General features: G+C 43.7%; 2 long non-coding RNA genes across 2 annotated transcripts in view; one reads left to right on the top strand and one right to left on the bottom strand.

Moving 5' to 3' along the window:
• The window catches only part of LOC105738416, a 57,223-nt gene extending 45,213 nt beyond the window's left edge, over nt 1–12,010 (top strand). Inside the window, exon 3 of the long non-coding RNA XR_004032691.1 lies at nt 11,483–12,010. This is a non-coding gene — a long non-coding RNA (uncharacterized LOC105738416). The remainder of the gene's footprint in view (nt 1–11,482) is intronic.
• Nucleotides 12,011–14,411: 2,401 nt separating this feature from the next.
• The window catches only part of LOC105738395, a 59,001-nt gene continuing 51,475 nt past the window's right edge, over nt 14,412–21,937 (bottom strand). The window contains exon 3 of the long non-coding RNA XR_001114198.2: nt 14,412–16,561. This is a non-coding gene — a long non-coding RNA (uncharacterized LOC105738395). The remainder of the gene's footprint in view (nt 16,562–21,937) is intronic.

The raw sequence follows: 21,937 nt of genomic DNA, 5'->3' as shown, positions 1-21,937 counted from the left end.
CTGCTTTTAGACTTTGCAGTGAAGGGGCCAGAGGCTTCAGCCAAGCCAAAGATACAGGAGAAGGATCTGGAATCCACCTCAGTGGGTAGGGCCAATTAAGACAAGAGGGGTGTACACAGAGGGAAATGTTCAGAAAACAAACCTCTTGCAAGAATCTGGAGGTATAACAGGGCCAAGTCTTCATACTGAGTTGGTGGGGGCTTCACTTTAATATGTGAATGTTGGAAAGAGGTGGGATATGGAAAGAAATCACAATACATTGATCACCAGCTTCTACCAGAGGGATCTTGTCTCTTATTGCTGCTGTCAGTACTTTGGGGCCTCATGAGTGAGCTTGGCTGTCTAGAACCCTAGTTGGCCTTCAGTGAAGAAAATCAGCAACTGTAGTTTGACTGCCTTGATCTGCCCTACCCCTCTCTCCTAGCATCATCTAGAGAACACTCTAGGAAGAGGCTGTGGGTATAATTGACTGTACCCAGTGTTCTGTGTCCATGTACCAGGAGCTCTGGGTCTACCTGAGATTCTTTCCATGTGGCTGAAAAGAGCTGGAAAGAGTTGGCCTTGATAGGCAGGGGCTTCAGTTCTCATTATATTTTCCCAATGTGGCAGCTCCATAATGCTGGAAAAACTCTGTTCCCCCAGGACCCTCTTCCTCTTCCCTGTACCGTGAAGATGCAGAAGGAGAGGAGTTTGTCCATACTATTCTTTCTCTGTGATCTGCTGTGCAAGGTGTCATGTAGCACATGCAGGCAGTGAGCATTCTTTCCTTGACTTTAAGCTCGGCAGTTACCCGGGGTCCAAAGGTTCTGAGGGCAACTGTCCTCCTTTAAGTCTTGGCTGCTCTACCTAGTAGAACTTCTACCTTTATCTTTCACAAGTTTTTATCATCAGGAAACTCCCAAGCATTCTGGAAGCTCTGCATGCGAGTAAGAACCACTGCTGTTGCTGTTGCTGTGGCTGCCTGAATCTATGGCAAAAAGCCAGGAAAAAAAAATTGCTTCACACCATGTGCACCGACTCCCCTGGAGCTGGCACCACCAGGGTGTCTGCAGAGCTATGTAAATCTTTCTCCAAGCAGTCTGTCTCTTTGGTAGCTACAGAAACAGTGTTTGTTATCCCTTAGGTTTCGGTAGACAGGCAAAAATCTGATGGCGACAGTCTCTGTTTCTGAAGTTGGAGAGCCAACCAGCAAAACCTTCAGAAAGAAGGCAGCTTCTACCAGAGGGATCTTTTCTCTTATTGCTGCTGTCAATACTTTGGAGCCTCAGTGAGAGGACTCCCTATGAAACCATGGAATTAAAGTTGCCCTTTCAGATTTTAACCTTGAGATCAATGCACAGTGGGTCAAAGTATAGTTATTCAGTCTTAGTAAAGAGGTAAAATGGCTCCCTGGTAGGCAAGATTATGCTATAATCTTAAAATAGGCTCACACCTGTAATCCCAGGACTTTGGGAGGCTGAGGTGGGCAGATCACCTGAGGTTGGGAGTTCTAGACTAGCCCAGGTAACACAGTGAAACCCCGTCTCTACTAAAAATTCAAAATTAGCTGGGCATGGTGGTGCATGCCTGTTATCCCAGCTACTCGGGAGGCTGAGGCAGAAGAATCGCTTGGACCCGGGAGGCAGAGGTTGCGGTGAGCCAAGATCGCGCCATTGCACTCCAGCCTGGGCAACAACAGCAAAACTCCGTCTCAAAAAAAAAAAAAAAGTTTAGGAAGACAGAGTGTCTCAGAGGCAAATGCTGTTGGTGTTTATCCAAGTGTTTGTAGGTAAGAGGTTTCACTAGCCTGTTCCATTCTGGAAGTGGCTGCTTTGGAGTTGAATGGGTTTGAATCTATCATGGCCTGTAAATATTTATTAAATAGGCAGGGCACGGTGGCTCATGCCTGTAATCCCAGGATTTTGGAAGCCAAGGTGGGCGGATCACCTGAGGTCAGGAGTTCAAGACCAGCCTGGCCAACACGGTGAAACTCCATCTCTACCAAAAGAAAAAAACACAAAAATTAGCTGGGTGTGGTGGTGTGCACCTGTAGTCCCATCTATTTGGGAGGCTGAGGCAGGAGAATTGCTTGAACCCTGGAGGTGGAGGCTGCAGTGAGCCAAGATTGCACCAGTGCACTCTAGCCTGGGTGACACAGTGAGACTCTGTCTCAAAAAAAAAAAAAAAAAAAATTTATTAAATAAAACAGACGCCCTTATTTACTCTGTAAGCAACCTACTCTTACCATCTGACTTCCCAAGTGCTGCTCACAGGACATGAATGTTTTGACCCTTGGCCATTATATTTTTCTATTTCTATTCAAAATTTTATGAATAAACTGGTATTCTCGTTTTGAATACCAGCCTCTGGAAGCTTGAGTCTGCTTTGGGAGATAAATCCATAATCTGTGTGTTAGCCGATTGGATTTCTAAGCCTATATGGCTGTGGACCAGAACCTCACCCTGGTGAATCACCAAGGTAAGACCATGCTGCAGAGGAACTTTTGGGGTCCATAAAAACTCCCTGACTGGTTGATCGTCTGTATCTTTCCTACTGAGACTTCTAAAGTTATCAGGCCTAGTGAAGATTATATCTGTGTTCAAGGAATAGCAGGATAAAATTATGTTCGGGATTTTGGTTTGGAGTTAGAGAGACTTAGTGTACATCCTTCCATTTTTACCTGAAACAAATTGTCCAATATTTCTGTGTCTTAATCTTCTCATCTGTGAATTGAAGATAACAAGGATGTCTCCTTCTTAGAATCATTAGAGAAAAAATGAAACAGCATGTTAAGTACTTCATGTAGTGCCTAACATAAATAGATGCTCAATAACCACTAATTTCTCCATGAATAGAAAAACTCAAACTGTTTTTTCCTCTTCTCTTACACAACAACCAACACAGAAGAGTTCTGTGACCAATTTGTGGGGGGTTTTCCCCACAAACCCAGCAGGCAAGTGATTCTGCAACAGACACCAGCTGAATGTGGATGTCCTGTAATTTAATTCAATTCTGACACTACCTGGAGATACCCTCAGATACCACAAGTTGAGGACTGCCTTTCAGATTTAAACCTCAGTTCCTAAGACTGCCCCCCAACTTCTGAGGCCAATTGCAAGTTACAGGTTGTTTTACCTCTGCTTCCGACTGATCAGCTATAAATCAGAGACTCCATGACCCCCTCCTTGAATTCAATTAATTTACTAGAACAGCTCACAGAACTCAGGGAAACATTTACTTATATGCTTACTGGTTTATTATAAAGGATATTATAGTCTGGGCGCTGTGGCTGAAGCCTATAATCCCAGCACTTCGGGAGGCCGGGGCAGGTGGATCGCTGGAGGTCAGCAGTTCGAGACCAGCCTGGCCAACATGGTGAAACCCCATCTCTACTAAAAATACAAAAATTAGGCGTGGTGGCTCATGCCTGTAGTCCCAGCTACTTGGGAGACTGAGGCAGGAGAATCACTTGAACCCAGGAGGCAGAGGTTGCAGTGAGCTGAGATTGTGCTGTACTTCAGCCTGGGCGACAGAGTGAGACTCTTGTCTAAAAAAAGAAAAAGGATATTACAAAGGATACAGATGAAGAGATGCATAGGACGAGGTGCAGGAAAGGACACAGAACTTGCGTGCCCTCCGTAGGCTTGCCACCCTCTGGGAACCTTCATGTGTTCAGCTATCTAAAAGTTCTACAAACTCAGTTCTTTGGGGGTTTTATGGAAACTCCATTATGCAAGCATAATGGATTGATTACACCTTTGGCCATGGTGAGCAACTTAACTTTCAGCCCCTCTTCCCTCCCTGGAAGCTGGGGGCTGGGGCTTAAATTCCCACCCCTCTATGCCTTGATCTTTCTGATGACCAGCCCCTCGCCACCAGTCATCTCACTAGCATACAAAACCCATCACTTTGGAAACTGTAAGGCTTTTTTAGAAGTTGTAGGTCAATAAATGGAGTTGAAAACCAAATATATTTATTACAATATCACACTCCTTTTTTACAGCTCTCACTAGATGTCAGGTATTGTGCTAAGCACTGATAAACTTGCCCAAAGTCAAACACTTAGCAAGTGGTAGAACTAGGAATTGAACCAGGCCAAAGCTTATGTATTTGACAAGTGGGCTAAACTGTCTCTGATGGGTTAACAAATACAGTGAAACTTGCAGTTCCAAAGTGTTTTGTGCCTTTTAAATGAATAGATTTGGAAGAATATATATTTATTCCTAAGTTTACTTGGAGCTTTTCTTTTGGAATTACCTGAGAAATCCTTGATATATTTTTTGAACATCCTTAACAAGAGCAAATTTTTGTTCTTTAAGATTTGATCTTCTTAATAACCAAAACTTGCTTAGTGACAAGCACAGTAAATAAGGTGGAAAGTCACAATAGATATTTTAGTCCATTTTTTGTTGCTATAACTGAATATCTGAGACTTGAGAATTCATGAAGGACAGAGGTTTATTTTTTACAGTCTGGAGGCTGAGCAATCCAAGAGCATGGTGCCAACATTCAGTGAGGCATCTTGGCATCATAGCATGGCAGAGGGCATCAATCACATGGTGAGAGGGCAAGAGCATGCATGTCAGCTCAGGCCTCTCTTCCTCTTCTTCTTTTTATTTTTTTCTTTTTTCTTTTTTTTTATCTTTTTGAGACAGTGTCTCACTCTGTCGCCCAGGCTGGAGTGCAGTGGCACGATCTTAGCTCATTGCAACCTCCACCTCCCGGGTTCAAGCAATTCTCCTGCCTCAGCCTCCCGAGTAGCTGGGATTACAGGCATGCACCACCACGCCCAGCTAATTTTTTTTTTTTTTTTTTTTTTTTGAGACGGAGTCTCGCTCTGTGGCCAGCCTGGAGTGCAGTGGCACGATCTCAGCTCATCCGCAACCTCTGCCTCCTGGGTTCAAGCGATTCTCCTGCTTCAGCCTTCCAAGTAGCTGGGATTACAGGCATGCGCCACAGTGCCTGGCTAATTTCGTATTTTTAGTAGAGATGGGGTTTCTCCATGTTAGGCTGGTCTTGAACTCCCGATCTCAAGTGATCCGCCCGCCTCGGCCTCCCAAAGTGCTGGGATTACTGGCGTGAGCCACTGTGCCCGGCCATTTTCTGGTATTTTTAGTAGAGATGGGGTTTCACCATATTGGCCAGGCTGGTCTGGAACTCCTGACCTTATTCTTTTTTTTTTTTTTTTTTGAGACAAAGTCTTGCTCTGTTGCCCAGGCCGGAGTGCAGTGGCGCGATCTCGGCTCACTGCAAACTCCGCCTCCCGGGTTCACGCCATTTTCCTGCCTCAGCCTCCCGAGCAGCTGGGACCACAGGCACCCGCCACCACGCCCGGCTAATTATTTTGTATTTTTTAGTAGAGACGGGGTTTCACCATGTTAGTCAGGATGGATCTCCTGACCTCGTGATCCGCCTGCCTCAGCCTCCCAAAGTGCTGAGATTACAGATGTGAGCCACCGCGCCCGGCCTGGAACTCCTGCCTTTATAATCCGCCTGCCTTGCCTCCCAAAGTGCTGAGATTACAGGCGTGAGCCGCCACGCCTGGCCCTCTTCGTCTTCTTTTAAAGCCACCCACCAGTCATATAATGGAGGCCCCACCCTGATGACTTACCTATTATCTAATCCTGATTACATCCCAAAGGCCCCACTTCTAATCAACGTACGCATTGGGGATTAAAGTTTGCAATACATAAAATTTGGGAGACACATTCAAATCATAGCAATAGGAAATACCATCTTTGGTGGAAAAACGTGGCTTAGAAAGCAAGTCTATGGTTTTTTTTTTTTTTTTTTTTTTTTTTTTGAGACGGAGTCTTGCTCTGTCACCCAGGCTGGAGTGCAGTGGCGCAATCTCGGCTCACTGCAAGCTCCGCCTCCCGGGTTCATGCCATTCTCCTGCCTCAGCCTCTCTGAGTAGCTGGGACTACATGCGCCCACCACCACGCCCAGCTAATTTTTTTGTATTTTTAGTAGAGACGGAGTTTCACCGTGGTCTCGATCTCCTGACCTCGTGATCCGCCCACCTCGGCCTCCCAAAGTGCTGGGATTACAAGCGTGAGCCACCGCGCCTGGCAAGTCTATGGTTTTGATGGAAGTAGCAAAATACTTTATCATCACAAAGCAGTATCTATTGTTGCTGACTTTACTTTCCCATCACATTAGCCTTGTATTAGATGAAGTAAAGAAATATGAGTTTTTCTTAGTAAGTTAGGCTAACCAGAAATGCATTAAATTGTTGTAAGTAAAAATTAATTAATGGATTAATATAAACATAAAGAAAAGTTTCCAATTTGTCCTTTTAATAATTCTGTAACTGACATGAATGAAGTCCTAGAAAGTGTGTTCATCAAACCTAGGAATCAAAGTTGGGAATAGGTGATTTTAAAAAAACAGAGAGAGTTTGAAAACTAAGTTTAACAAAGTTAAATGTAAGATCCTGCACTTCAAACTAAGAAAAAATAACTGCACAAGTACAAGATAAGGAATATAGCCTAACAGAAGTACATGAGAAAAATGCTTCTAAGTTTTAGTAGATGAGAACTTAATCGACATTAATGACTTCCAAGAAAAATATTAAGATATTAGGCTGAATTAAAGGAAGCATAGACTCTAGAACAAAAGAGGGGACGCATCCACTCTACTCTGCTGGTTATTTCTAGAAACTACAATTTAAGAGGAATATGGTCAAATAAAAATGTATTCAGAAGAGAGTAATCACAATTATAAAAGAATATGAGAAATGTTGAATAGGGAGAAGATGTGTTGTTTGAAGATTTAAAAAAAAAAACTGCTGGTAGGGATGGCATTGGCAGGGCACTGTGGCTTCACATGGTTAATCCCAGTACTTTGGGAGGCCAAGGTAGGAGGATCCCTTGAAACCAGCCTGAGCAACATAGCAAGACCTCGTCTCTACATTTTTTTTTAAGTTTCTTTAAATTGGGGGACGTGATAGATTTCTTTTTTTTTTTGAGATGGAGTCTCACTCTGTCACCCAAGCTGGAGTGCAGTGGCAGGATCTCTGCTCACTGCAACCTCCGCCTCCTGGGTTCAAGCAATTCTCTGCCTCAGCCTCCCGAGTAGCTGGGAGTACAGGCACCCGCCACCACGCCCAGCTAATTTTTGTATTTTTAGTAGAGACGAGGTTTCACCATCTTGGCCAGGCTGGTCTTGAACTCCTGACCTCGTAATCCACCTGCCTTGGTCTCCCAAAGTGTTGGGATTAATTATCTGGGCTAAATAGCTGCAGTCTTGACTCTCGAACAGAGGGATTTCCTGGTGTGTGGGACTTATTCCAGTTTTAGCACTGGGAATGTCCCAGCAAACTGAAAAGAGTTGATTATCTCTGAGCTGAGGGAATTTTAAATAAAATGGGTCCATTAAGACATGATTGAGACAAAAATAAAAGATATGCAGAGAGTCAAACCTTCTTTGTTTTTTGTTTGTTTGTTTGTTTTTGAGACAGAGTCTTGCTCTGTTGCCCAGGCGGGAGTGCAATGGCGTAATCTCCGCTCACTGCAGTCTCTGCCTCCCAGGTTCAAGTGATTCTCCTGCCTCAGCCCCTGGAGTAGCTGGGATTACAGGCATGCTATCATGCCCAACTAATTTTTGTATTTTTAGTAGGGACGGGGTTTCACCACGCTAGCCAGGATGGTCTGGATCTCCTGACCTCGTGATCTGCCCATCTCAGCCTCCCAAAGTGCTGAGATTACAGGTGTGAGCCACCGCACTCCGCCTGTCAAACCTTCTTTGAACCAACATATGAATAAATGAAGGCATTAACTTTTCTCTCCCATGTGAGTAAAATTTGTAGATATTTGAAGCTTACTCTTCAAATGCCAACAAATGTATATATACTAGATTTAAAATGTCCTGAGACACATTAAGTATAGTTCCCTATGCTGTTTATCAAAGAATATAAAAAATAGATTTGCCTTTTTTGTTTGTTTTTTGAGATGGAGTTTCGCTCTTGTTGCCCAGGCTGGAGTGCAATGGTGTGATTTCGGCTCATCGCAACCTCCGCCTCCTGGGTTCAAGCGATTCTCCTGCCTCAGCCTCCTGAGTAGCTGGGATTACAGGCATGCGCCATCACTCCCGGCTAATTTTGTATTTTTAGTAGAGACAGGGTGGTTTCTCCATATTGGTCAGGCTGGTCTCAAACTTCTGACCTCTGACCTCAGGCGATCCGCCTGCCTCAGCCTCCCAAAGTGCAGGGAGTATAGGCGTGAGCCGCCGCACCTGGCCTTTTTTTTGGGACAGAGTCCCCATTAAAGTCATTCTCTTAAATCCATAGTACTCCCTTAAGGTGTTCCCTTAGAGAGAGTAAATACTTCAGAAAAACAGATAAAGTCAAGAATACTGGCATCATTCACATGTCTATTTGAAAGTTGTGGATTTTTTAAAAATCTCGCCAGTCCAAAGTAAACCTATTTGAAAGTGACCACTGAGAGTTGGCCTCCTGTCTAAAGGTTTAACTGTAAGTAAACAATCTAAAAAAAAAAAAAATTAAAGACCTTGTTTTTGTTTTTGATCACACTGTTCAAAGAAAGTCTTTTGTGGGTGAAAGTTCACTAGGCTGAAATAATAGAAACATTGGAGAGTGGAATATGACCTTTACCCTTAAAGCAGGGGGCCTTAGTTTATTTTTGCTAGCCTCCTTCATGGGAGAACGTGGACACTGCTTATCTCACTTCTCAGAATATTTTGCAAGTTGATATTTGATATGAGGAGAACCAACCGAAGAGAATATGTTAAGCAGTTGGGCATCTATCTAGGTCTAGGAAAACTGGGAAAAAATTTCAGGAGGGCTGGTCTTCACTTAGCAAATAACCTCCTAAATCATCTATAATGATTAAAAAGCAAAAGGAAGCTGGGTGTGGTGGCTCACGCCTGTAATCCCAGCATTTTGGGCGGCCGAGGCGGGTAGGTCACGAGGTCAGGAGATCGAGACCATCCTGGCTAACACAGTGAAACCCCATCTCTACTAAAAATACAAAAAATTAGCTGGGTGTGGTGGCACGTGCCTGTAATCCCAGCTATTTGGGAGGCTGAGGCAGGAGAATTGCTTGAACCCAGAGGCGGAGGTTGCAATGAGCTGAGCTGAGATCATGCCACTGCACTCCAGCCTGGGCAGCAGAGCGAGACTCCGTCTCAAAAAAAAAAAAAAAAACCACCCAGAACTGAAAAAGAGAATATAGCTATTCTGACCCATTCCCTGATTTAAACCTTACTTTTGAAACTTTACTCAAGAGATAGCAACATAAACTTAATCCTTCCTTAATGAGCCTCTAAATTAAGGGAGGTCAAAATTACAATTTCAAGAGTGTAAAGGTAATTATTAATACATGCCCATTAGTTTGCCTATGTGTTTTGGTTGGGGCAATGATATGTCCTAAATTATCTGGAAAGGTCCAGATTTCATATTTTATCTCATAAGTCCTTTATTCCACAGATCATGAAGTTCAAAAATTTTTCAATTGGAAACTATGATTATTTTAGTTATAGTCTCATACGCTCTATTAACAGTAATGATAAGCATGGCTGGGCGTGAAGGCTCACACCTGTAATCTCAGCACTTTGGGAGGCCGAGGAGGGTGGATCACCTGAGGTCAGGAGTTCGAGACCAGCCTGGCCAACATGGTGAAACCCCCGTCTCTACTAAAAATACAAAAATCAGCTGGGTGTGGTGTCATGCACCTGTAATCCCAGCTACTTGGGAGGCTGAGGCAGGAGAACGGCTTGAACCCCGGAGGCAGAGGTTGTAGTGAGCTGACATCCTGCCACTGCACTCCAGCCTGGGTGACAGAGCAAGACTCCATCTCAAAAAAAAAAAAAAAATAATGATAAACAAAGCTGTTGTAGGCTAAGGAAAGGCTGTTGAAGAGCAAATAGTCATCTTCCATCCCCTTATAACAGTTTTTGAAATTATTTTTTATTATTATTATTTTTTGAGACGGAGTCTCACTCTGTCGCCCAAGCTGGAGTGCAGTGGCGATCTCGGCTCACTGCAAGCTCTGCCTCCTGGGTTCACATCATTCTCCTGCCTCAGCTTCCCGAGTAGCTGGTACTACAGGCGCCCGCCACCACATCCGGCTAATTTTTTGTATTTTTAGTAGAGACGGGGTTACACTGTGTTAGCCAGGATGGTGTTGGTTCTCCTAACCTCATGATCCGCCCATCTCGGCCTCCCAAAGTGCTGGGATTACAGGAGTGAGCCACCGCGCCCAGCCCCCTTATAACATTTTACCAATGTAGTAACAGTCATATCCCCTATGTGGTTTTAATGCACACTAAAAGAATAGGGGGCCGGGCACGGTGGCTCATGCCTGTAATCTCAACACTTTGGAAGGCCGAGGCGGGCGGATCACGAGGTCAGGAGTTCCAGACCAGCCTGGGCAACATGGTGAAACCCCATTTCTACTAAAAATACAAGAATTAGCTGGGCGTGGTGGCACACGCCTGTAATAGCAGCTACTTGGGAGGCTGAGGCAGGAGAATCGCTTGAACCTGGGAGGCGGAGGTTGCAGTGAGCCGAGATCGTGCCACTGCACTCCAGCCTGGTCGAGAGAGTGAGACTTTGTCTCAAAAAAAAAAAAGAAAAAAGAATACCACTTAGCATGACTACTGCTAGAATTAGCCTCTCTCCTTACTCTAGTGTAGGTGGAGGGTTATTGGTTTATGTCCCTTCAGAGTTATCACCCTAGTAATTGGAAACTGCACGCTGTTCCTGGGTGCATCAAATGCTCTCCCCCAACCATCTGCTCCATCATGGGTCCCCACTCACTTAATTGCAGATCACTGCCCCAAACTCCTGGACACACTTTCTTTGTAGGATATTATTCCCTGTGATGGGTGTAGCAAAAGAGTAAATGTGAGGCAAGGCACATTTTTCTTTAATTCTTTATCCCCTTATTCTCCACACCTTCACTACATAAGACAGTATAAGTCTATTAGACTTAGTGAATGGTTGAAGTAACGTAAGGAAATAATATTTTAGGAAGAGGGAAAAATTAAACATAACACAATCTGCTCTGGTTGTGCAATTATAGTGCATTTGATAGGTAGGAGTTCTATTTAAGCTGTCTTCCTAGAAGTCCCATCAATACTTTCACTTAATCTCATTCATTAGGAACTTAGACTCATGGCCACACAGACTCACTGCTTTAAGAATAAAGTCTATATTCCACTCTCAAATTTCTCATGTCACTATGGTTTTAGCTTAATGAACTTTTACCACAAAGGCTCTACAAGGGAGGCGAGCAAAATGAGTCCCTTGCCCTGCAACTACCACCATAAGAGGAAGTCAGGTGTTGGGAAACAAAATGAGATTAGTCATACTAATTGATCAAGTTATGGATTTTTTGTACATCCAAGTTTTAGTGTATCAGTGGTGGTCTTGCTAAATGACCTTTCTGATTGTCCCAGGAAAGCTAACAAGATATTACTTCCTTCCCAGGGGGGTGCCTTGTAGAAAACCTAATTTATAATCTTTTTACCCTACCCACAGGTCTGACAGTCCTGCCATTTCCTAACTTCTGCTGCGTGGTCATCCACCTACCTTTGGGAACCTCCAGTCATTATCCACAGAGTTGGTCTCATCCTGGGAACTCTCTCTTGCCTCTCCCAGTGGTTCATTCTCCAAGTCTGAGTTATTTGGTCAAAAAAAAACCCAAATGCTTCAGACAACTCTCGCAAACTTGTCATAGCTTTTGGTGTTCCAGGCCACAGAAGAGCCCAGGTGGGTACATGGGCCCTCCAAGTGTTTGTTTCCTCACCACTGTGAGTGACAAATATGCTTCTTTATCCTTAAAATTGTCCAGCCAGTAACTGTTGGAACACGCTGACCTAGATCCACACATGCAAACACACCTTTCAAGGGCAAATGTTAATTCACAAAGACAATTGTAAAATCTAAACTAAAGTTCACAAATGAGAGCTGCCTTTGAAGTGAATTCAGCCCACAGACATCTTTGATTAGCACCCTGTGTTATTGTTGTTGCTGTTTTAAATTTTTTTTTTTTTTTTTTTGAGACAGAGTTTTGCTCTTGTTGCCCAGGCTGGAGTGCAATGGCGTGATCTCAGCTCACCACAACCTCTGCCTCCTGGGTTCAAGCAATTCTCCTGCCTCAGCCTCCCGAGTAGCTGGGATTACAGGCGTGTGGCACCACGCCTGGCTAATTTTGTATTTTTAGTGCAGACGGGGTTTCTCCATGTTGGTCAGGCTGGTCTCGAACTCCTGACCTCAGGTGATCCACCAACCTTGCCCTCCCAAAATGCTGGGATTACAGGCGTGAGCCACCACGCCCGGCCCTTAAAATTATTTTTAATGTCTTTAGAAGAGGCATGCAATTTCGGATGGGTGCAGCACTCACGACTGTAATCCCAGCACTTTGGGAGGCCGAGTTGGGTGGATCACCTGAGGTCAGGAGTTGGAGACCAGCCTGGCCAACATGGTGAAACCCCATCTCTACTAAAAATACAAAAATTAGCTGGCCATGGTGGCAGGCACCTGTAATCCCAGCTACTTGGGAGGCTGAGGCAGGAGAATTGCTTGAACCCACGAGGCGGAAGTTGCAGTGAGCCTAGATCGTGCCATTGCACTGAAGCTTGGGTGACAAGAGCAAGACTCCATCTTGAAAAAAAAAAAAAAAAAGAGGCATGCAATTTCCATTCCCCACCCCCCACAGTCTCTACTCCTCCCTATTATATCTAATTGCTTCACGCATATATAGTATAGCCTGTCCTCTGAAATAATTGGAGTTTAAGATCCCTAAATCTAAACCCATAAACAGGAAAATAGATATTTTCCTAATGCCCTATAATACATAAACATGTTTCCTTTCCTTCTGGTTTTATTTTTATTTTTATTTTTTTGAGATGAAGTCTCACTCTGTTGCCCAGGCTGGAGTACAGTGGTGCAATTTTGGCTCACTGCAACCTCCACCTCCCGACTTCAAGTGATTCTTCTGCCTCAGCTTCCCGAGTAGCTGGGACTACAGGCACCTGCCACCTAGTAGAGGTAGGGTTTCACCATGTTTGCCAGGCTGGTCTCAAACTCCCGACCTCAGGTGATCCACCCGCCTCGGCCTCCCAAAGTGCTGGGATTACAGGCATGAGCCACTGTGCCTGGCCTTTTTTTTTTTTTTTTTTTTAGACGGAGCCTCGCTCTGTTGCCAAGCTGGAGTGCAGCAGCACGATCTCGGCTCACTGCAACCTCTGCCTCTGCCTCCCTGGTTCAAGTGATTCTCTTGCCTCAGGCTCCTGAGTAGCTGGGATTCTGGGATTACAGGTGCCTGCCACCATGCCCAGCTAAATTTTTTGTATTTTTGGTAGAGACGGTGTTTCACCATGTTGGCCAGGCTGGTCTCAAACTCCTGACCTCAGGTGATCCACCCTCCTCGGCCTTCGAAAGTGCTGGGATTACAGGCATGAGCCACGGCACCCGGCCAGAGGAAGAGGATATTTACATAGTCTCAGAGTATCTCCTAACAAAATATTTGTTAACTATTAAGGGAAAAATAAAGGCCGGGTGCGGTGGCTCATGCCTGTAATCCCAGCACTTTGGGAGGTTGAGGTAGGCAGATCACGAGGTCAGGAGTTCAAGACCAGCCTGGCCAACATGGTGAAACCCCCTCTGCTAAAAATACAAAAAATTTTAGCTGGTGTGATGGTGGGCACCTGTAATCCCAGCTACTTGGGAGGCTGAGGCGGGAGAATTGCTTGAACCCGAGAGGCAGAGGTTGCAGTGAGCTAAGATCATGCCACTGCACTCCTGCCTGGGTGACAGAGCAAGACTCTGTCTCAGAAAAAAAAAAAAAAGGAAAAATAGTCCTTTTAAAGTGAAGAAACCTGGTAGACATCCCCTTAACCAAGTAATCAAAGTTAACTTCAACAGTAATGGCGCAAGTCAACTAATATTATGTAGGGATCACAACATCACTTCTGTGCTATTCCTGTTAAGAATGCATAATCTGAATGTGATCATGAAGAAACATCAGACAACCCAAGTTAGGGGACACTCTACAAAACAACTGGCCTGTAACTCCTCAAATATGTCAAGGTTGTGAAAGACGAAGTGTGGAAAATTCTATTCCAGATTAAAGGAGACTAAAGACACTTGACAACTGAACACAATGTATGATATAGAATTTTTTTTTTTTTTTTTTGAGACGGAGTCTCGCTCTGTCGCCCAGGCTGGAGTGCAGTGGCGCGATCTCGGCTCACTGCAAGCTCCGCCTCCCAGGTTCATGCCATTCTCCTGCCTCAGCCTCTCCGAGTAGCTGGGACTACAGGCGCCCACCACCACACCCGGCTAATTTTTTGTATTTTTAGTAGAGACGGGGTTTCACTGTGGTCTCGATCTCCTGACCTCGTGATCTGCCTGCCTCGGCCTCCCAAAGTGCTGGGATTACAAGCGTGAGCCACTGTGCCCGGCCTATGATATAGAATTTATTTTACCATAATGGACATTATTGGAACATTTGAGCAAATTCAAATGAGGTCTATAGGTTAGAAAATATTATTGAATCAATATTGATTTCTTAATTTTTACAATTGTGGTTATGAAAGAGAATATCCTTGTTTTTAGAAAATATACACTGGTGGGGCGTGGTGGCTCACTCCTTTAATCCCAGCACTTTGGGAGGCCCAGGCAGGCAGATCACGAGGTCAGGAGTTTGAGACCAGCCTGGCCAACAAGGTGAAACCCTGTCTCTACTAAAAATACAAAATTAGTTGGTCATGGTGGCATGCGCATGTAGTCCCAGCTACCCTGGGGCTGAGGCAGAAGAATAGCTGGAATCCAGGAGGCAGAGGTTGCAGTGAGTCGAGATCATGCCACTGCACTCCAGCCTGGGCGACAGAGCAAAATTCTGTCTCAAAAAAAAAACAAAACAAAACAAAACAAAAGAAAATATACACTGAAGTGCTTAAGGGAAAGGGGCATCATGTCTGTAACTTATTATCAAACAGAAACAAGTTCAGAAAAAAATTACACACATACACATGCACAGAAATACAGTGAGAGAGAGAGAGCAAGTATGCAGTAGGTATTAGCCTAGGTTGCTAGGAGAATTAAAGTTAACAAGCAATTAATTCATGACTAACATCAGAAACTTGGAGAATATGCCCCAATGCCCTTTTATCAAGTGCCCAGTGCCAACTTATCATTTAAGATAGCACTCCACATGGCAGAAAGACTTAAATGCCAGTAAGTCACTCTGTATGTTTGGGACATCTATAGGACACTTTTTTTTTTTTTTGAAAACTCCTCTAGCAAAACAATGTTTAAACTTTCTTCTTCACATTGGGTGATTGCAGTCATAAATTTCACACAATGATCCTGCTTGTATCATAGAATAATCCATTTTCTGATGAACAGGTTGAATCCAAATAAATTCCAAACACGTGTACAATGTAGAGTTAAAACATTTCAGACTGAAAGCTCAAAGCTAATTAAGAACCGGCATGGGCCACAGTTTGAACCACCACCAACTTGTCTTTGCTCTGTTATTTGTTTGCTGTCTTTGTCTGTTATTCCATATCACTTGCTGGAAGGAAGCAGCCATACTGAAATACAAATTTTGCTTGTTTCTTTTTTAAAAAGGGAAACAAATAGATGGTTTATTCTAAGAATGTACAGGAACTTATATTCTAAACGTCCATAAATGCATATTCTAGGGACTCTTATCATCTCAGAACCCTACTACAGATTCTCTTTAATCTTTTTAAACATCCTGTTACATAAATTGCAGCTGTATCTATAGCAGGAAGAACAATAAGATAATAATTGGTCAAACATCAAAAGCACTTGGGTGGGTCTTCCACAAACCTTTAGTCTTCTCTCCCACCAACACCATGTTCTTAGATTTTTTTTTCCAACCACATTAATGTATTTTTTGTTTGTTTGTTTCTTCTTTTTCCTTTCCCCTGAGTAATTACTATGAATTTTTGCCAGGTCAAGAATTCTTCCCAGAAACAAACCCCAAGTATTAAAAAAATCAAACAAACAGTACCTGAAGATAAGATGTACTCTTTCCAGGCCCACCCCCTCCCTTTGATTTCTTTCTCCAGATTGAGTGGGTTTAATTGGAATTGCACGTCCTCAGCGTTTCACGAAGGACAGATTTTCTATCTGACCTATGACCTGCTGGGAATTCCCTATTAACTTTCATGGGATGAATTTGGAATTGTCCTTACCATTCAGTATTTACTAAGTAAGAAATCACACAAACTCTTATGCAGGCTGTGAATCTAATGTATGTATACATATAGCAAGCATTTCTTGATGATAAAATGTTAGAGTTATGGTCGGGCACAGTGGCTCACGCCTGTAATCCCAGCACTTTGGAAGGCCCAGGCGGGTGAATCACTTGAGGTCAGGAGTTCAAGATCAACCTGGCCAATATGGTGAAACCCCATCTCTACTAAAAATACAAAAATTAGCCAGGTGTGGTGGTGCACGCCTGTAGTCACAGCTACTCAGGAGGCTGAAGCAGGAGAATGGCTTGAGCCCAGGAGGCGGAGGTTATGGTGAGCCGAGATTACACCACAGCACTACAGCCTGGGTGATAGGGCAAGATTCTGTCTAAAAAAAAAAAAAAAGTTAGAGTTAGGAAGAGTTTTAGAGGTCATTCAACTTGACATCTTTTCCATAACTTTTTTTGTCAAATGGTTGCAAGCCAAAAACTCAGTTGTTATAACAAGGAGCTCCATATGGTGTTGGGCAGCTTAATCTATTGCTGGACAGCTCTCATCATAACCCTTGCTTCTTCCTGTGGTTCTCTGGAGCCTCACAGAATATATATCTACCTCTCTTCCATATGACAACCCTTCACATGCTGGTAGCTGCTAATTTGTGCCAATTAAGCTATTACCAGGTCTCATAATGATTTTTCAGATAGCATTGGGTAATGCATGAACATCCAAAAGTTAATGTTTAACTCTGGAAGGTAAGATTATGGTTATGTTTTTACTTTCTTGTTTATATGTAAATTCTAAGTTTCACAATAAATATTTACTTTAATAGTGAAAACATTTGGCCGGGCACCGTGGCTCATGCCTGTAATCCCAACACTTTGGGAAGCTGAGGCAGGCGGATCACCAGGCCAGGCGTTCGAGACCAGCCTGGCCAACAAGGCAAAACCCTGTTTCTACTAAAAATATGAAAATTACCCAAGCATGGTGGTGGGTGCCTGCAGTCCCAGCTACTCGGGAGGCTGAGGCAGGAGAATCTCTTAAACCTGGGAAGCAGAGGTTGCAGTGAGCCGAAATCATGCCACTACACTCCAGCCTGGGCAACAGAGCGAGACTCCATCTCAAAATAAGAAGAAGAAGAAGAAGATTTTTATTAAGTTTATTCTAGATGCCACTTCCTTTTAAAAAAGGAAACAAATAGGCCGGGCGCAGTGGCTCACGCTTGTAATCCCAGCACTTTGGGAGGCCGAGGCGGGCGGATCACGAGGTCAGGAGATCGAGACCACGGTGAAACCCTGTCTCTACTAAAAATACAAAAAATTAGCCGGGCGTGGTGGCGGGCGCCTGTAGTCCCAGCTACTTGGAGAGGCTGAGGCAGGAGAATGGCGTGAACCCGGGAGGCGGAGCTTGCAGTGAGCCGAGATCGCGCCACTGCACTCCAGCCTGGGCGACAGAGCGAGACTCTGTCTCAAAAACAAAAAAAAAAAAAAAGGAAACAAATAGATGGTTTTAATTACTCTACAATAACCCTGAGGGATCGGCACTGTAATTATCCCCATTGTACAGATGAGGAAACTGGGGCATAGAGGGATTAAGTAATTTTCCCAAGGCCGCACAGCTAAGTAAGTGGCTGATATAATATTGGAACCCAGGTTTGCCTGATTTTTAAGTATTCCTCCTTTTTTTTTTTTCTTTGAGACAAGGTCTCACTTCGTTACCCAGGCTGGAGTGCAGTGGTGTGATCACTGCTCACTGCAGCCTAGATCTCCTGGGCTCAAGTAGTCCTCCCACTTCAGCTTCCCAAGCAGATGGGACCACAGGCACGAGCCACCATACCCAGCTAATTTTTTTTTCTCTGTTAGAGATGGGGTCTCCCTATGTTGCCCAGGCTGCTATCAAACTCCTAGGCTCAAAGGATCCTCCCACTTCAGCCTCCCAAAGTGTTGGAGCCACCGTGCCTGGCCAGCCTCCCAAAGTGTTGGAGCCAGCTTCCTAAGGTGTGAGCCACCGTGCCTGGCTGACCATTCCTCTTATAAGAAAAACAATTTACTTATTTTGGCAGCAACAAGTAGGGTGTTATTTGTTTTGTTTTTAGTGTGCTGTCCAGAAATTAATATGCTAGATTTGATGTGAACAGCATAAAGCACACTGGGATTATTATGTCCTTTGATTTGGTGACAGTATAATATATCAATGCCCCTAAGACTGCATTTGATTTTTTACCTGTAATACAAGATTACCGGCTCATATAGAGATTACAAAAAATCCTCTGGTTCTTATTTTACTTTTTCTTTCTCCCTTGACTCTACCATCCCCCGTCCTCATCTACTACCCCATCAGCTGTCCCCTCCACCCCCATAATCAATTTATCAACCTAGTTGTTAATATTTTTCTCTATGCTCATATAATCACATATAGACAAATACAAATGCACACATATTCAATGCAGATTTTTTTTTGTCATTTAAAAGGTGACTACTTTTTTGCCTTTTACTCAAAACATTTTTGTGTGTAAAATCCCTCTAAGTCAACTGGTAGAGTACAAATTCATTCCTTTTCATGGAAGTGCCAAAATGTGAATGTACTATAATTTTTACAACCATCACTCTATTGATGGACATCCATAGTATTTACAATTTGTGTGTGTGTGTTGCCACTTAAAATGCTGCAACAAATGTCCTTGTGCATATGTCCTATAGTGTTTTTACTGCAATTGTTTTATTGAAACTAATGTTTTTTTTTCAGAGGATAGATTCCCAGGACTGTAATTGCTGGGTCAAAGGGTATATATATTTTTATTTATTTTTTACTTTATTTTATTTTATTTTTTGAGACCAAGTCTCACCCTATAGCCCAGGCTGGAGTGCAGTTGCACAATCTTGGCTCACTGCAACCTCTGCCTCCCGGGTTCAAGTGATTCACCTGCCTCAGCCTCCTGAGTAGCTGGGATTACAGGCATGTGCTATCACGCCCGGCTAATTTTTGTATTTTTAGTAGAGTCAGGGTTTCACCATGTTGGCCAGGCTGGTCTCAAACTCCTGACCTCAGGTGATCCGCCCTCCTCGGCCTCCCAAAGTGCTGAGATTACAGGCGTGAGCCGCCACACCTGGCCAAAGGGTATATTTAAAATAATAGCTGTTGCCAGACTGCGTTCCAAAAAGGCTATAACACTTCATATTTCAGTAGCAGCACATGAAAATACCCCTTGCCCCCATCCCTGCAGCAATAGGTGTTATAGTGTATTCAGCAGCCATTCTAATAAAAACTGTGAAAGAAAATCAAAAGAAACTACTTCAACATAATAAAAACTATTTACCCCAAATGAAAAGCAACTATGATACTAACTGGCAAAATGTTAAAATTCTTTTATTCAAAATCAGGAACTACACAGGAGTTTTTAGTTAAATAAATCTCCCAAGTCTATTTCACTCTTAACTTTAAAATTAACATATAATAGTCCAGGGACCGTGGCTTACGCCTGTAATCCCAGCACTTTGGGAGGCCCAGGTGGGCAGATCACTTGAGGTCAGGAGTTTGAGACCAGCCTGGCCAACATGGTGAAACCTCGTCTCTACTAAAAATACAAAATTAGCCAGGCATGGTGGTGCATGCCTGTAATCACAGCTACTTGGGAGGCTGAGGCAAAAGAATCACTTGAACCTGGGAGGTGGAGGTTGCAGTGAGCTGAGATCACACCATGGCACTCCAGCCTGGGCAATAAGAGCAAAACTCCATCTCAAAAAACAAATAAATTAATTAACATAATACACATATAAAATGTGCACAAATCCTAAGTGCACATATCAATGATCAATGAATTTTTGCAAAGTAAACATATTTATATAACTACCACGCAGGTCAAGAAAGTTATTACCAGCATTTCAGAAGCCTAACTCAGGCCCCCTTCCTCCTTCCTATAGAGAACCAGTCCTGACTTTTAACACCACTGAATGGTTTTGCCTGTATTGGAAACATACATACATGTGGCATCATGCAATCTATACTCTTTTGTGTGTGTTTGGTTTATTTCTTTCAACATTTTCTTTGTGAAGTTTCTGATAGCAGTAGTTCACTCACTTTCATTGCTGTACAATAGTTTATTGCTTGAATAATATGCCACAATTCATTGTCCATTCTGTTGATGAATTTTCAGGTCCTCCTGAATCTGAAACCCATCATCCAATATTTTAGCCATCAATACTCTCAGCTTTGTGTCATCAGAAATTTGGATGATCACAACATTTCTGATACAAATCATTACTTTTAACTGTTTGACAGGACCAGACAGACTTGTATCAGCCAACTAGAGATCTCCCTTCAGGTTAACCTTAATACTAATAAATATTATTTGGACAAAATTCAGTTAGCTAAAACTGTAGCTATCTGTAGTATCATTCAATGTACCTTTCTGCATTTCAGAGGCCGAGATAGGAGAATCACTTGAAGCCAGGAGTTTGAGACCAGCCTGGGCAACCTAGTGAGACCTCATCTCCACAAAAAATTTTAAAAATTAGCCAGGTGTTGTGGTACATGCCTGTAGTCTTAGCTACTTGGGAGGCTGTGGCAGGAGAATCACTTGAGCCCAGGAGTTTGAGGTTACAGTGAGCTATGATCACACCTCCACATTCCAGCCTGGGCAACAGAGCAAGATCGCATCTTTTAAAAAAAAACAAAAAACAGGCCAGGCACAGTGGCTCATGCCTGTAATCCCAGCACTTTGGGAGGCCGAGGCGGGCAGATCACAAGTTCAGGAGTTTGAGACCAGCCTGGCCAATATGGTGAAACCCTGTCTCTACTAAAAATACAAAAAAAATTTAGCCAGTCGTGGTGGTGCATGGCTGTAATCCCAGCTACTCTGGAGGGTGAGGGAGGAAAATTGCTTGAACATAGGAGGTGGAGGTTGCAGTGAGCTGAGATCGTGCCACTGCACCCCAGCCTGGGTGACAGTGCGAGACTCCGTCTCAAAAAAAAAAAAAAAAAAGGTAAAAGAACCATAAATATGGCCGGGCGCGGTGGCTCACGCCTGTAATCCCAGCACTTTGGGAGGCCGAGGCGGGCGGATCACGAGGTCGGGAGATCAAGACCATCCTGGCTAACACGGTGAAACCCCGTCTGTACTAAAAATTCAAAAAATTAGCCGGGCGAGGTGGCAGGCGCCTGTAGTCCCAGCTACGCGGGAGGCTGAGGCAGGAGAATGGCGTGAACCCCGGGGGGCGGAGCCTGCAGTGAGCCGAGATCGCGCCACTGCACTCCAGCCTGGGTGAAAGAGCGAGACTCCGTCTCAAAAAAAAAAAAAAAAAAAAAAAAAAAAAAAAAAAAAAAAAAGAACCATAAATATTTGTGGAGGTCTACTGTGTTCTAGGTACTGAGTGGGATTAGAGAAGTGGAAAAAACAGACCACACTGAGACTCTCATGAAATTTACATTCTAGTTGATGAGACAGATGTAAATAAAAATTCAGATCATTTTATGAGCAAAGTGAAATGGAGCAACACTAAACAGAATAATGAAGAGAAAGGCACACAACTTCAGAAGGCACTAGCCATGTGAAGACTGGGAGTATACCATTCCAGGCAAGGGGAACAGCAAGCACAAAGTCCTTGAGGAAGGGATGGGCTTAAAGAAACAAGGAGGGCGGTGTACCTAGAGCAAAATGTGAACAAAGGCAAGTAGAGGAAAGGTAGACAGAAACTAGATTATGTAAGGTCTTGAAATTCTTTTATTTACTCACTTATATTTTTAGAGATGGGGTCTCCCTGTGTCACCT

This window comes from Nomascus leucogenys, chromosome 12 (genome assembly GCF_006542625.1).
Source record: "Nomascus leucogenys isolate Asia chromosome 12, Asia_NLE_v1, whole genome shotgun sequence".
In the NCBI taxonomy this organism is placed as follows: Eukaryota; Metazoa; Chordata; class Mammalia; order Primates; family Hylobatidae; genus Nomascus; species Nomascus leucogenys.
Note: the sequence above shows the minus strand (reverse complement) of the source record. Positions and strands in the feature narration are given on the sequence as shown.